The sequence below is a fragment of the Pseudophryne corroboree genome, chromosome 2 (genome assembly GCF_028390025.1).
Source record: "Pseudophryne corroboree isolate aPseCor3 chromosome 2, aPseCor3.hap2, whole genome shotgun sequence".
Lineage (NCBI taxonomy): Eukaryota > Metazoa > Chordata > Amphibia > Anura > Myobatrachidae > Pseudophryne > Pseudophryne corroboree.
Window position 1 is genome coordinate 507,789,493 of NC_086445.1, and position 14,099 is coordinate 507,803,591.

General features: G+C 46.6%; 1 pseudogene; it reads left to right on the forward strand.

Annotated features, from left to right (window-relative positions):
* The first annotated feature begins 5,156 nt into the window (after nt 1-5,156).
* Nucleotides 5,157-5,275, forward strand: LOC135052662 (5S ribosomal RNA; annotated as a pseudogene).
* The last annotated feature ends 8,824 nt before the right edge of the window (nt 5,276-14,099 follow it).

A 14,099-nucleotide genomic window follows, 5' to 3' on the forward strand; every position in this document is an offset into this window, starting at 1 on the left:
CTGGTGACGTAGCTCCTCCCCTCAATACGTCACAAGGTCCCTTCAGCCACTCCGATATAGAACCAACCCTGCCTGTTCACTGTGACTAGCATGTCTCACTTGTCCTCCTTTGTGAACTGCCCCATATCCATTACGCTTCTTTCCAGAAGTGGAGCCATTATGTAAACACTTTGGAAATAGGTAATTAAATAAAGACTATGGGGCAATTCAATTACAATAGCGCTTATGAAAGGGTTTTTCATGAAACAGGCATACATTAGGCGAGTGCATACACCTGAGAGATGCAGGCACCATCAGAAATGCCAATTCACGGGTCTCGTGGCGTGGTCGCCCCACTTTTCTGCATAATGCAACCTGGGAGAAGTGCATGAATGAAGAAACCACCCTGGACCCTCAAAAAAGTGGCAACTGAGACAGCAGGACTGTAGAAGCCTGTAAGTGGCCATAAGGAAAGGTGGCACATTTTTGCACTTGTTATCTTGTTATTAATGGTAGAAAAAGACGAGGCTGAAGTTAGCTTCTTATTCGGCCAGCTTCTTATTCACTTCTTATTCAAGCTCCAGCTTCTTATTCACTTCTTATTCGAGCTCCAGCTTCTTATTCAGATCATTCAGTTTTGCAAGGGTTAATGAGTCTTGGGCAACACATTTGACAACTGAAATTCACAGAGTAGGGTCCCTTTCATATGACCCACATGTATTTTGGCTTGCCCAACGCTGGTTTGGGCATGAAATACGCTGGCAAAGTGGGCACATACACTATAATTCACCATTTTGAATAAGTAGCTGTAGTTTTGCAAGGGTTAACGAGTCTCGGGCAACAATTTTGACAACTGAAATCAAGTGAGTCGGGTCACTTGCATATGACCCACATGGATTTTTCCTTGCCCAACACTGGTTTGGGCATGAAATACGCTGGCAAGGTGGGCACATACACGATATTATAATTTACTATTTTGAATAAGTAGCTGTAGTTTTGCAAGGGTTAACGAGTCTCGGGCAACAATTTTGACACCTGAAATCAAGTGAGTCGGGTCACTTGCATATGACCCACATGGATTTTGCCTTGGCCAACACTGGTTTGGGCATGAAATACGCTGCCCAAGTGGGCACCTTAACACTATCATTTTCTATTATGAATAAGTAGCTATAGTTTGGCAAGGGTTAACGAGTCTCGGGCAACAATTTTGACACCTGAAATCAACAGAGTCGGGTCACTTGCATATGACCCACATGGATTTTGCCTTGCCCAACACTGGTTTGGGCATGAAATACGCTGGCAAGGTGGGCACATACACAGTATTATGAATTTCTATTTTGAATAAGTAGCTGTAGTTTTGCAAGGGTTAACGAGTCTCGGGCAACAATTTTGACAGCTGAAATCAACTGAGTCGGGTCACTTGCATATGACCCACATGGATTTTGCCTTGCCCAACACTGATTTGGGCATGAAATACGCTGCCCAAGTGGGCACCTTAGCACTATCATTTTCTATTATGAATAAGTAGCTGTAGTTTTGCAAGGGTTAACGAGTCTCGGGCAAAAAATTTGACACCTGAAATCAACTGAGTCAGGTCACTTGCATATGACCCACATGGATTTTGCCTTGCCCAACACTGGTTTGGGCATGAAATACGCTGGCAAAGTAGGCACCTTAACACTATCATTTTCTATTATGAAGAAGTAGCTGTAGTTTGGCAAGGGTTAACGAGTCTCGGGCAACAATTTTGACAGCTGAAATCAACTGAGTCGGGTCACTTGCATATGACCCACATGGATTTTTCCTTGCCCAACACTGGTTTGGGCATGAAATACGCTGGCAAGGTGGGCACATACACGATATTATAATTTACTATTTTGAATAAGTAGCTGTAGTTTTGCAAGGGTTAACAAGTCTCGGGCAACAATTTTGACACCTGAAATCAACAGAGTCAGGTCATTTGCATATGACTCACATGTATTTTGCCTTGCCCAACACTGGTTTGGGCATGAAATACGCTGCCCAAGTGGGCACCTTAACACTATCATTTTCTATTATGAATAAGTAGCTATAGTTTGGCAAGGGTTAACGAGTCTCGGGCAACAATTTTGACACCTGAAATCAACAGAGTCGGGTCACTTGCATATGACCCACATGGATTTTGCCTTGCCCGACACTGGTTCGGGCATGAAATACACTGGCAAGATGGGCATATACACAGTATTATGAATTACTATTTTGAATAAGTAGCTGTAGTTTTGCAAGGGTTAACGAGTCTCGGGCAACAATTTTGACAGCTGAAATCAACTGAGTCGGGTCACTTGCATATGACCCACATGGATTTTTCCTTGCCCAACACTGGTTTGGGCATGAAATACGCTGGCAAGTGGGCACCTTAACACTATCATTTTCCATTATGAATAAGTAGCTGTAGTTTTGCAAGGGTTAACGAATCTCGGGCAACAATTTTGACACCTGAAATCAAGTGAGTCGGGTCACTTGCATATGACCCACATGGATTTTTCCTTGCCCAACACTGGTTTGGGCATGAAATACGCTGGCAAGGTGGGCATATACACAGTATTATGAATTACTATTTTGAATAAGTAGCTGTAGTTTTGCAAAGGTTAACGAGTCTCGGGCAACAATTTTGACACCTGAAATCAACTGAGTCGGGTCACTTGCATATGACCCACATGAATTTTTCCTTGCCCAACACTGGTTTGGGCATGAAATACGCTGGCAAGGTGGGCACATACACGATATTATAATTTACTATTTTGAATAAGTAGCTGTAGTTTTGCAAGGGTTAACAAGTCTCGGGCAACAATTTTGACACCTGAAATCAACAGAGTCAGGTCACTTGCATATGACTCACATGTATTTTGCCTTGCCCAACACTGGTTTGGGCATGAAATACGCTGCCCAAGTGGGCACCTTAACACTATCATTTTCTATTATGAATAAGTAGCTGTAGTTTTGCAAGGGTTAACGAGTCTCGGGCAACAATTTTGACACCTGAAATCAACTGAGTCGGGTCACTTGCATATGACCCACATGGATTTTGCCTTGCCCAACACTGGTTTGGGCATGAAATACGCTGCCCAAGTGGGCACCTTAACACTATCATTTTCCATTATGAATAAGTAGCTGTAGTTTTGCAAGGGTTAACGAGTCTCGGGCAACAATTTTGACACCTGAAATCAACTGAGTCAGGTCACTTGCATATGACCCACATGGATTTTGCCTTGCCCAACACTGGTTTGGGCATGAAATACGCTGCCCAAGTGGGCACCTTAACACTATCATTTTCCATTATGAATAAGTAGCTGTAGTTTTGCAAGGGTTAACGAATCTCGGGCAACAATTTTGACACCTGAAATCAACTGAGTCGGGTCACTTGCATATGACCCACATCGATTTTGCCTTGCCCGACACTGGTTTGGGCATGAAATACGTTGGCAAGGTGGGCATATACACAGTATTATGAATTACTATTTTGAATAAGTAGCAGTAGTTTTGCAAGGGTTAACGAGTCTCGGGCAACAATTTTGACACCAGATCTCAATAGAGTCGGGTCACTTGCATATGACCCACATGGATTTTGCCTTGCCCGACACTGGTTTGGGCATGAAATACGTTGGCAAGGTGGGCATATACACAGTATTATGAATTACTATTTTGAATAAGTAGCTGTAGTTTTGCAAGGGTTAACGAGTCTCGGGCAACAATTTTGACACCTGAAATCAACTGAGTCGGGTCACTTGCATATGACCCACATGGATTTTTCCTTGCCCAACACTGGTTTGGGCATGAAATACGCTGGCAAGGTGGGCACATACACGATATTATAATTTACTATTTTGAATAAGTAGCTGTAGTTTTGCAAGGGTTAACAAGTCTCGGGCAACAATTTTGACACCTGAAATCAACAGAGTCAGGTCACTTGCATATGACTCACATGTATTTTGCCTTGCCCAACACTGGTTTGGGCATGAAATACGCTGCCCAAGTGGGCACCTTAACACTATCATTTTCTATTATGAATAAGTAGCTATAGTTTGGCAAGGGTTAACGAGTCTCGGGCAACAATTTTGACACCTGAAATCAACAGAGTCGGGTCACTTGCATATGACCCACATGGATTTTGCCTTGCCCGACACTGGTTTGGGCATGAAATACGCTGGCAAGATGGGCATATACACAGTATTATGAATTACTATTTTGAATAAGTAGCTGTAGTTTTGCAAGGGTTAACGAGTCTCGGGCAACAATTTTGACAGCTGAAATCAACTGAGTCGGGTCACTTGCATATGACCCACATGGATTTTTCCTTGCCCAACACTGGTTTGGGCATGAAATACGCTGGCAAGTGGGCACCTTAACACTATCATTTTCCATTATGAATAAGTAGCTGTAGTTTTGCAAGGGTTAACGAATCTCGGGCAACAATTTTGACACCTGAAATCAAGTGAGTCGGGTCACTTGCATATGACCCACATGGATTTTTCCTTGCCCAACACTGGTTTGGGCATGAAATACGCTGGCAAGGTGGGCACATACACGATATTATAATTTACTATTTTGAATAAGTAGCTGTAGTTTAGCAAGGGTTAACAAGTCTCGGGCAACAATTTTGACACCTGAAATCAACAGAGTCAGGTCACTTGCATATGACTCACATGGATTTTGCCTTGCCCAACACTGGTTTGGGCATGAAATACGCTGCCCAAGTGGGCACCTTAACACTATCATTTTCCATTATTAATAAGTAGCTGTAGTTTTGCACGGGTTAACGAATCTCGGGCAACAATTTTGACACCTGAAATCAACTGAGTCGGGTCACTTGCATATGACCCACATGTATTTTGCCTTGCCCAACACTGGTTTGGGCATGAAATATGCTGCCCAATTAACACTATCTTTTTCTATTATGAATAAGTAGCTGTAGTTTTGCAAGGGTTAACGAGTCTCGAGCAACAATTTTGACACCAGAAATCAATAGAGTCGGGTCACTTGCATATGACCCACATGGATTTTGCCTTGCCCAACACTGGTGGTGGTAGGCGTTGCACCTTGCCTAACGGGAAAGCAGATCCACACTTTAAATTCTACCTTCTTTTAAACTATAATCTCTATTGTGCTTATATAGGTGCACTCTCATTGGTATATAGTTCCTCTACTATCATACCACGCTGCTAATGCCCGATCTCGTCCGATCTTGGAAGCTAAACAGCGTCGGGCTGGGTCAGTACCTGGAGAGGAGACTTCCTGGGAATACCCGGTGTTGTAGAGTAGGAACTACTCCTTTTATTTAAAAGGCGAACACCAACAGCAGTATCACCACTAATCTTCTTTCCTCCCTTTTGTCACAACTGAGGGCCTGAGCTGACGGGAGGCAGCCTCAGTTGTAGGGGCTGAGATGTACCGGAACCTGGGAGGTTGTATCAGACCCCTGGACATGTAAGTAACATGAATAATAACTGCCCGAAGGCGTGACCACGACAACTTGGATAAAAGTCAATGATGTTTATTATGACAACTCCGCAACACAGCAGCAGTAAAAGAAAACGTAAAAGTCAGCAAAGAATAAATACAGTTCCTGGGTACTACAGGATGGCAGGAGCCACAGGGCACTGGTAGTGTGAGATAGTTCTTATGATCTTCTAGATGGAAAGTCCTTACCAGGCCCGACTGTAGCAATGGAGATAACCCAGGATTGTGCCAGCTGGTGTTCCAGGAAAAGCTGGGTTGCTGAAGATAAAACAGCTGCTGTGGATACTGGCTGGAACCAGACTGTTGTTAGCACGGAGTGAATACTGGCTGGAACCAGTTAAATAATAAATGAACTTGGGAGCGATGAAATATGAACTGAAATGTAGAACTTGAGAGCGGAGAAATAATAATACTGGTGGAGAGTGGTAAAGTGTAGAAAGGACACCGGCCCTTTAAGGGAAGCTGTACTCTGCTGGAAGCTGAGCTGGAAGCAGGTAATGTTGTAGCAGGAAACAGATGAATCCACAATGGATTGGAGAGTCAGGCTACACCGCAGGTGGCATGCTGGTGCGGGTCTCTATGGTGGAAGTCTTGAGACAGGAGCTGGAACCTGGAAGACAATCACAGGAGAGAGACAAACAGGAACTAGGTTTGACAACCAAAGCACTGACGCCTTCCTTGCTCAGGCACAGTGTATTTATACCTGCAGCAAGGAAGGGATTGGCTAGGCAATTATGCAGATTATCAATACTGAGAACAGATTGGTGGAAATGATCAGCTGACAGAATCCAAGATGGCTGCGCCCATGCAGACACTTGGAGGGAAGTTTGGTTTGTAATCCATGTGGTAATGAAAACAGTAATGGCGGCGCCGGCCACCGGAGACAGGAGGCGCCAGGCTGACAGATGCACATCCAACCACGCGGACACAGCGGAGGCCGCGGCTGACGTAATCGCCACTCAGACACTCTGCATGCAGAAGTTCAGGGGCGGAGGCCGCGGGAGACGCCATGCCAGGTGTAATATGGCGTTTACTGTGACAGCGTCCCAGAGTGACAGGAGAGGATACAGGAATGTACACATCAGGATAACAGATGGGATCCGGTCCTGGAGCGCTGAGCCAGCCTTAGGAGGCATCTGATGGGTAAGAAATGGCGTCCAGATACCCGGATCGTGACAGCACCCCCCCCCTTTAGGAGTGGCCCCAGGACACTTCTTTGGCTTTTGAGGAAACTTGGAATGGAATCTCCGGACCAAGGCAGGAGCATGGACATCAGAAGCATTGGTCCATGAACGTTCCTCAGGACCATAACCCTTCCAGTCAATAAGATATTGTAGTTGACCGTAACGGTGACGTGAGTCCAGGATCTTGGCCACTTCATACTCAACGCCTCGTTGAGTTTGGACTTTCGGAGTTGGAGGAAGTGAGGAATGAAACCGATTCAAGATCAGCGGTTTCAACAGGGAAACATGGAATGTCCTGGGTATTTTTAAGAAGGGAGGCAACTGGAGTCTGTAAGCAACAGGATTGATGACTTGTTCAATCTTGAAAGGACCGATATAGCGAGGTGCAAACTTCATACTGGGAACTCTTAACCTCAAATTCTTCGTGGATAACCATACCCGATCACCCACCTTGAGAGCAGGAACTGCTCGACGCTTCTTATCCGCAAACTTCTTGTACCTGAACGATGCCTTGAGCAGAGCTGATCGTACGCTCTTCCAGATATTGGCAAACTGATGCAAGGTGATATCCACTGCGGGAACAGAAGTTGCTGGAAGCGGTTGGAACTCAGGGACTTTAGGGTGGAATCCAAAGTTAGTGAAGAATGGTGTTGAAGCAGATGAAGAATGATACTGGTTGTTATGACAGAACTCGGCCCAGGGAAGTAATTGAACCCAGTCATCTTGAGAGGAGGACACATAGATGCGGAGGAAGGCCTCCAAGTCCTGATTCACCCTCTCGGTTTGACCATTGGTCTGAGGATGGTAAGCCGTGGAAAACTTTAGCTTGACTTGGAGGACTTGACATAAACTTCGCCAGAATTTGGCTGTGAATTGAACTCCTCGATCTGAGATAATTTCTTCAGGAAGACCGTGGAGTCGGAAGATCTCTTGTATGAATACTTGAGCCAACTTGGAAGCTGACGGAAGACCGGTGAGAGGAATGAAGTGTGCCATCTTGGTGAACCGGTCAACTACCACCCAGATGGTATTGAACTTGTTGCACATGGGTAAGTCTGTAATGAAATCCATCGACAAGTGGGTCCATGGTCGACGGGGAACGGATAGTGGAACCAGTTGCCCCGCAGGCGACTGGCGGGATACTTTATGTTGGGCACACTTTGGGCAAGATGCAATAAACTCCAAGACGTCCTTTTTCAGAGTTGGCCACCAATAGGACCTAGAGATAAACTCCAGGGTTTTTTGGATACCTGTATGTCCGGCAAAACGGGAAGCATGGGCCCAATGCATGAGCTTCTTCCTCAGCATCGGCTTCACAAAACTTTTCCCTGATGGGGGCGTAGAGTCCATCCCTACCGTGGAGAATGCCAACGGATTTATAATAGGATGCTTGTCTGAAGACTCTGACTCATTTTCTTGCTCCCATGAGCGGGAAAGGGCATCGGCCTTGCGATTCTGAGAGCCCGGACAGAACTGGAGTTTAAAGTCGAACCTGGAAAAGAAAAGTGCCCATCTGGCCTGACGAGGGTTGAGACATTGTGCGCCCTTCAGGTATAAAAGGTTCTTGTGGTCTGTAAGTATGGTGATTGAATGAGAAGCTCCCTCCAACAGATACCTCCACTCTTCTAGAGCGAGCTTGATGGCTAGCAACTCCTGGTCGCCAATGGCATAGTTGCGCTCAGCTGGGGAGAACTTCCGGGAGAAGAAACTGCAAGGGTGTAAATGGCCATCTTTAGCCCTCTGAGATAACACCGCTCCTACTCCAACGGAGGAGGCATCCACCTCTAAGATGAAAGGAGAGTCGATGTCAGGCTGTTTCAGAACAGGCGCAGAGATGAACCTTTGTTTTAAAAGATGAAATGCTTGCATGGCTTCTTCAGACCACTTGGACGGGTTAGCACCCTTCTTAGTGAAAGCAGTAATAGGCGCCACAATGTTGGAAAAGTCTCGTATAAACTTTCGGTAATAGTTGGCGAACCCTAAGAACCTCTGGACCCCTTTGAGGGTTAAGGGTACCGGCCAATTTTGGATTGCTTGTAGTTTCTCAGGATCCATCTCTAGTCCGGAACCGGACACAATGTACCCTAGAAACGGAATGGACTTGACTTCAAAGACGCATTTTTCTAATTTGCAATAGAGATGATTGACACGGAGACGGGACAGAACCTCTTTAACCCAAAAACGATGTTCCTCTAAATCGTTGGCAAAAATGAGGATATCGTCTAGATAGACCACGACATGACGGTATAGAATGTCTCTGAAGATCTCATTGACAAAATGCTGGAAGACAGCTGGAGCATTGCTCAATCCGAAGGGCATGACGAGGTACTCATAATGTCCGTCACGGGTGTTAAAGGCGGTCTTCCACTCGTCACCCTCACGGATCCGGATGAGATTGTATGCACCTCGCAAGTCCAGCTTTGTAAAGATGGTAGCTCCGCTAACTCTGTCAAAGAGCTCAGTAATCAGGGGTAAAGGATAACGGTTCTTGATGGTAATGTCGTTCAAACCTCTGTAGTCGATGCACGGCCGCAGACCACCATCTTTCTTTTTTACAAAAAAGAAGCCTGCGCCGGCTGGAGAAGAAGAAGGTCGAATGAACCCCTTTGCTAGGTTCTCTTTAATATATTCCTCCATAGAATGCGTCTCAGGCAGAGACAACGGATAAGTTCGGCCTCGAGGTGGAACCTTCCCTGGAACGAGATCAATCGGACAGTCCCATTCTCTATGAGGAGGAAGGATATCAGCAGAAGCTTTACTGAACACATCCGTGAAATCTTGATATGGAGGAGGTGGAACATCAGACGACCTGGGGGAGGAAGAACAGACAGGCAATACTTTAAACAAACATGTCTCAGCACAGGAGGAACCCCATGCCAGGATTTGCGTAGTCGTCCAATCAATTGTAGGATTGTGAAGACGGAGCCATGGAAGGCCCAGGACCACAGGATGTGTGGCTCTTGGAATCACTAAAAAAGAAATAAGTTCGGAATGAAGAACTCCCACTCTCAGACGAACTGGTAGAGTCCTTAAAGAAATAACTGCATCAAAAATTTTGCTGCCATCCACGGCAGTTAAAGAAATGGACGAAGGAAGTCTCTCGGTGGGTAGGGACCACCGTTTAACATAGGCTTCGGTAATAAAGTTCCCAGCTGCTCCGGAATCAAGGAGGGCAATGACGTTCCGATAACGTTGAGCAACTTGAAGCGAGACTGGGAGATTACAATCTTGAGGAGATGGAGAGGAGATCATTACTCCTAGCCGGCCCTCTCCTTGGCGAGCTAGGATTTGGAGTTTCCCGGACGTTTGGGACAGGCATTAATGGTGTGAGACGGAGCTGCACAATAGAGACAGAGAAACTCGGAGAGACGTCTTCGGCGCTCAGCAGGAGTTAAACGGGAACGGCCAAGTTGCATGGGCTCATCTTTAGATGGTGACAGTTGACGAGGAGGAGGAGCAGAAGATTTTGGAGCAGATGATCTTCCACGCTCAGTTGCTCTCTCTCTGAAACGTAAATCAACTTTCGTGCAGAGTAAGATTAGCTCATCTAACTTAGAAGGTAAGTCTCTGGTAGCTAACTCATCTTTAATACGCTCAGATAAGCCATGCCAGAATGCAGCATACAGGGCCTCGTCGTTCCATGCCAGTTCGGATGCCAGGATCTGGAACTGTATCAGATATTGTCCTACAGTACGTGACCCCTGGCGTAAACGGAGAATCTCGGATGAAGCTGAGGTTACCCGGCCTGGCTCGTCGAAGATGCGCCTGAATGTTGACACGAAGGCAGTGTAGGAAGATAGCAGGGTGTCGGACCTCTCCCATAACGGTGATGCCCAATCAAGGGCTGAGCCACTGAGAAGAGAAATAATGTAGGCAATTTTTGTACGGTCACTGGGAAAATTGCCAGGTTGTAGCTCAAACTGAATCTCACACTGGTTGAGAAATCCCCTGCAGAATCTTGGAGATCCGTCAAATTTTGCTGGCGTTGGAAGATGAAGACGTGGAGCAGAAATGGGTAAGGTGGGTGGGGTTATAGCTGGAGTCACTGTGGTTGACGCACCAGACGCGCCTGATCCACGGAGAGTTGTCTGAATCCCATCCAGCCGAGTAGAGAGATCCTGGAGACAGCGGATGATGTGGCCCTGTGCAGCCTCCTGATGTTCTAGTCGGGCTGCCAGTTCTTGCATCGGCCTGGCCGCTTGATCCTGGTCTCCGGCTGGATTCATTAGGTCAGTGCTTACTGTCACAACTGAGGGCCTGAGCTGACGGGAGGCAGCCTCAGTTGTAGGGGCTGAGATGTACCGGAACCTGGGAGGTTGTATCAGACCCCTGGACATGTAAGTAACATGAATAATAACTGCCCGAAGGCGTGACCACGACAACTTGGATAAAAGTCAATGATGTTTATTATGACAACTCCGCAACACAGCAGCAGTAAAAGAAAACGTAAAAGTCAGCAAAGAATAAATACAGTTCCTGGGTACTACAGGATGGCAGGAGCCACAGGGCACTGGTAGTGTGAGATAGTTCTTATGATCTTCTAGATGGAAAGTCCTTACCAGGCCCGACTGTAGCAATGGAGATAACCCAGGATTGTGCCAGCTGGTGTTCCAGGAAAAGCTGGGTTGCTGAAGATAAAACAGCTGCTGTGGATACTGGCTGGAACCAGACTGTTGTTAGCACGGAGTGAATACTGGCTGGAACCAGTTAAATAATAAATGAACTTGGGAGCGATGAAATATGAACTGAAATGTAGAACTTGAGAGCGGAGAAATAATAATACCGGTGGAGAGTGGTAAAGTGTAGAAAGGACACCGGCCCTTTAAGGGAAGCTGTACTCTGCTGGAAGCTGAGCTGGAAGCAGGTAATGTTGTAGCAGGAAACAGATGAATCCACAATGGATTGGAGAGTCAGGCTACACCGCAGGTGGAATGCTGGTGCGGGTCTCTATGGTGGAAGTCTTGAGACAGGAGCTGGAACCTGGAAGACAATCACAGGAGAGAGACAAACAGGAACTAGGTTTGACAACCAAAGCACTGACGCCTTCCTTGCTCAGGCACAGTGTATTTATACCTGCAGCAAGGAAGGGATTGGCTAGGCAATTATGCAGATTATCAATACTGAGAACAGATTGGTGGAAATGATCAGCTGACAGAATCCAAGATGGCTGCGCCCATGCAGACACTTGGAGGGAAGTTTGGTTTGTAATCCATGTGGTAATGAAAACAGTAATGGCGGCGCCGGCCACCGGAGACAGGAGGCGCCAGGCTGACAGATGCACATCCAACCACGCGGACACAGCGGAGGCCGCGGCTGACGTAATCGCCACTCAGACACTCTGCATGCAGAAGTTCAGGGACGGCGGCGGAGGCCGCGGGAGACGCCATGCCAGGTGTAATATGGCGTTTACTGTGACAGCGTCCCAGAGTGACAGGAGAGGATACAGGAATGTACACATCAGGATAACAGATGGGATCCGGTCCTGGAGCGCTGAGCCAGCCTTAGGAGGCATCTGATGGGTAAGAAATGGCGTCCAGATACCCGGATCGTGACACCTTTGTTCTGTTATATAACAGTTCAGCGTTAGACTCTAACTACAGTAACAGATATCCTAAATACGTGTGTAATCGGAGCAACTGGCCGCCAGCCAAGTGTATAACATAGATCCAACCATATTGGTTCTTTGAAGATACACCTATCACACACTTTGTTCCTTCCTTGGCCCCATTAATACAGAATTTCTGTACTGGTCAGGTGAGACGGCTGTTAGACAATCAAGTGTCTACAACCTTTCTAAAAAGATAGACCAGAACATTTTAAAAAAATTTCATATTTTCTTATTATCTTTCTTACCTCACATTTTGGATCATAGATGGTAACGATTTTAATTTTGAATAATAAATGGATGTTTTAAATATCTTCTTGACACACATTTGAAGAACTTTCTTCTTTGTATAAGAGTGCGCCCACACAAGAGCTTTCTTTCTCTCCTGTTGCTAGTACTTGTACTTTCTGGCTCTGGGCGCACCACCAACGAGGACTATAATTGAAAGATACAAATTTTCTTTCCACAAACCAGAATTGTCCACATTTGGTTTTTTACACACATAAACCATAATCTATTTTCTCTAACGTCCTAGTGGATGCTGGGGACTCCGTCAGGACCATGGGGATTAGCGGCTCCGCAGGAGACAGGGCACAAAAAGTAAGCTTTTAGGATCACATGGTGTGTACTGGCTCCTCCCCCCATGACCCTCCTCCAAGCCTCAGTTAGGTTTTTGTGCCCGTCCGAGCAGGGTGCAATCTAGGTGGCTCTCTTAAAGAGTTGCTTAGAAAAAGTTTTTAGGTTCTTTATTTTCAGTGAGTCCTGCTGGCAACAGGCTCACTGCTACGAGGGACTTAGGGGAGAGAAGTGAACTCACCTGCGTGCAGGATGGATTGGCTTCTTAGGCTACTGGACACCATTAGCTCCAGAGGGAGTCGGAACACAGGTCTCGCCCTGGGGTTCGTCCCGGAGCCGCGCCGCCGACCCCCCTTGCAGATGCTGAAGATTGAAGAGGTCCGGAACCAGGCGGCAGAAGACTTTCAGTCTTCATCAGGTAGCGCACAGCACTGCAGCTGTGCGCCATTGTTGTCAGCACACTTCACACAGCGGTCACGGAGGGTGCAGGGCGCGGGGGGGGGGCGCCCTGGGCAGCAATGTATAATACCTGTATGGCGAAAAATACATCACATATAGCCCTTGAGGCTATATGGATGTATTTAACCCCTGCCAGATATCACAAACTCCGGAGAAGAAGCCCGCCGAAAAGGGGGCGGGGCCTATTCTCCTCAGCACACAGCGCCATTTTCCCTCACAGAAATGCTGGTGGGAAGGCTCCCATGCTCTCCCCTGCACTGCACTACAGAAACAGGGTTAAAACAGAGAGGGGGGGCACTGATTTGGCGATATGAATATATATTAAATGCTATAAGGGAGGAACACTTATATAAAGGTTGTCCCTGTATAATTATAGCGTTTTGGTGTGTGCTGGCAAACTCTCCCTCTGTCTCCCCAAAGGGCTAGTGGGTCCTGTCCTCTATCAGAGCATTCCCTATGTGTGTGCTGTATGTCGGTACGTGTGTGTCGACATGTATGAGGAAAATGTTGGTGAGGAGGCGGAGCAAATTGCCTGTAATGGTGATGTCACTCTCTAGGGAGTCGACACCGGAATGGATGGCTTATTTATGGAATTACGTGATAATGTCAACACGCTGCAAGCCGGTTGACGACATGAGACGGCCGGCGATCAAATTAGTACCTGTCCAGGCGTCTCAAACACCGTCAGGGGCTGTAAAACGCCTATTTACCTCAGTCGGTCGACACAGACCCAGACACGGACACTGATTTCAGTGTCGACGGTGAAGAAACAAACGTATTTTCCTTTAGGGCCACACGTT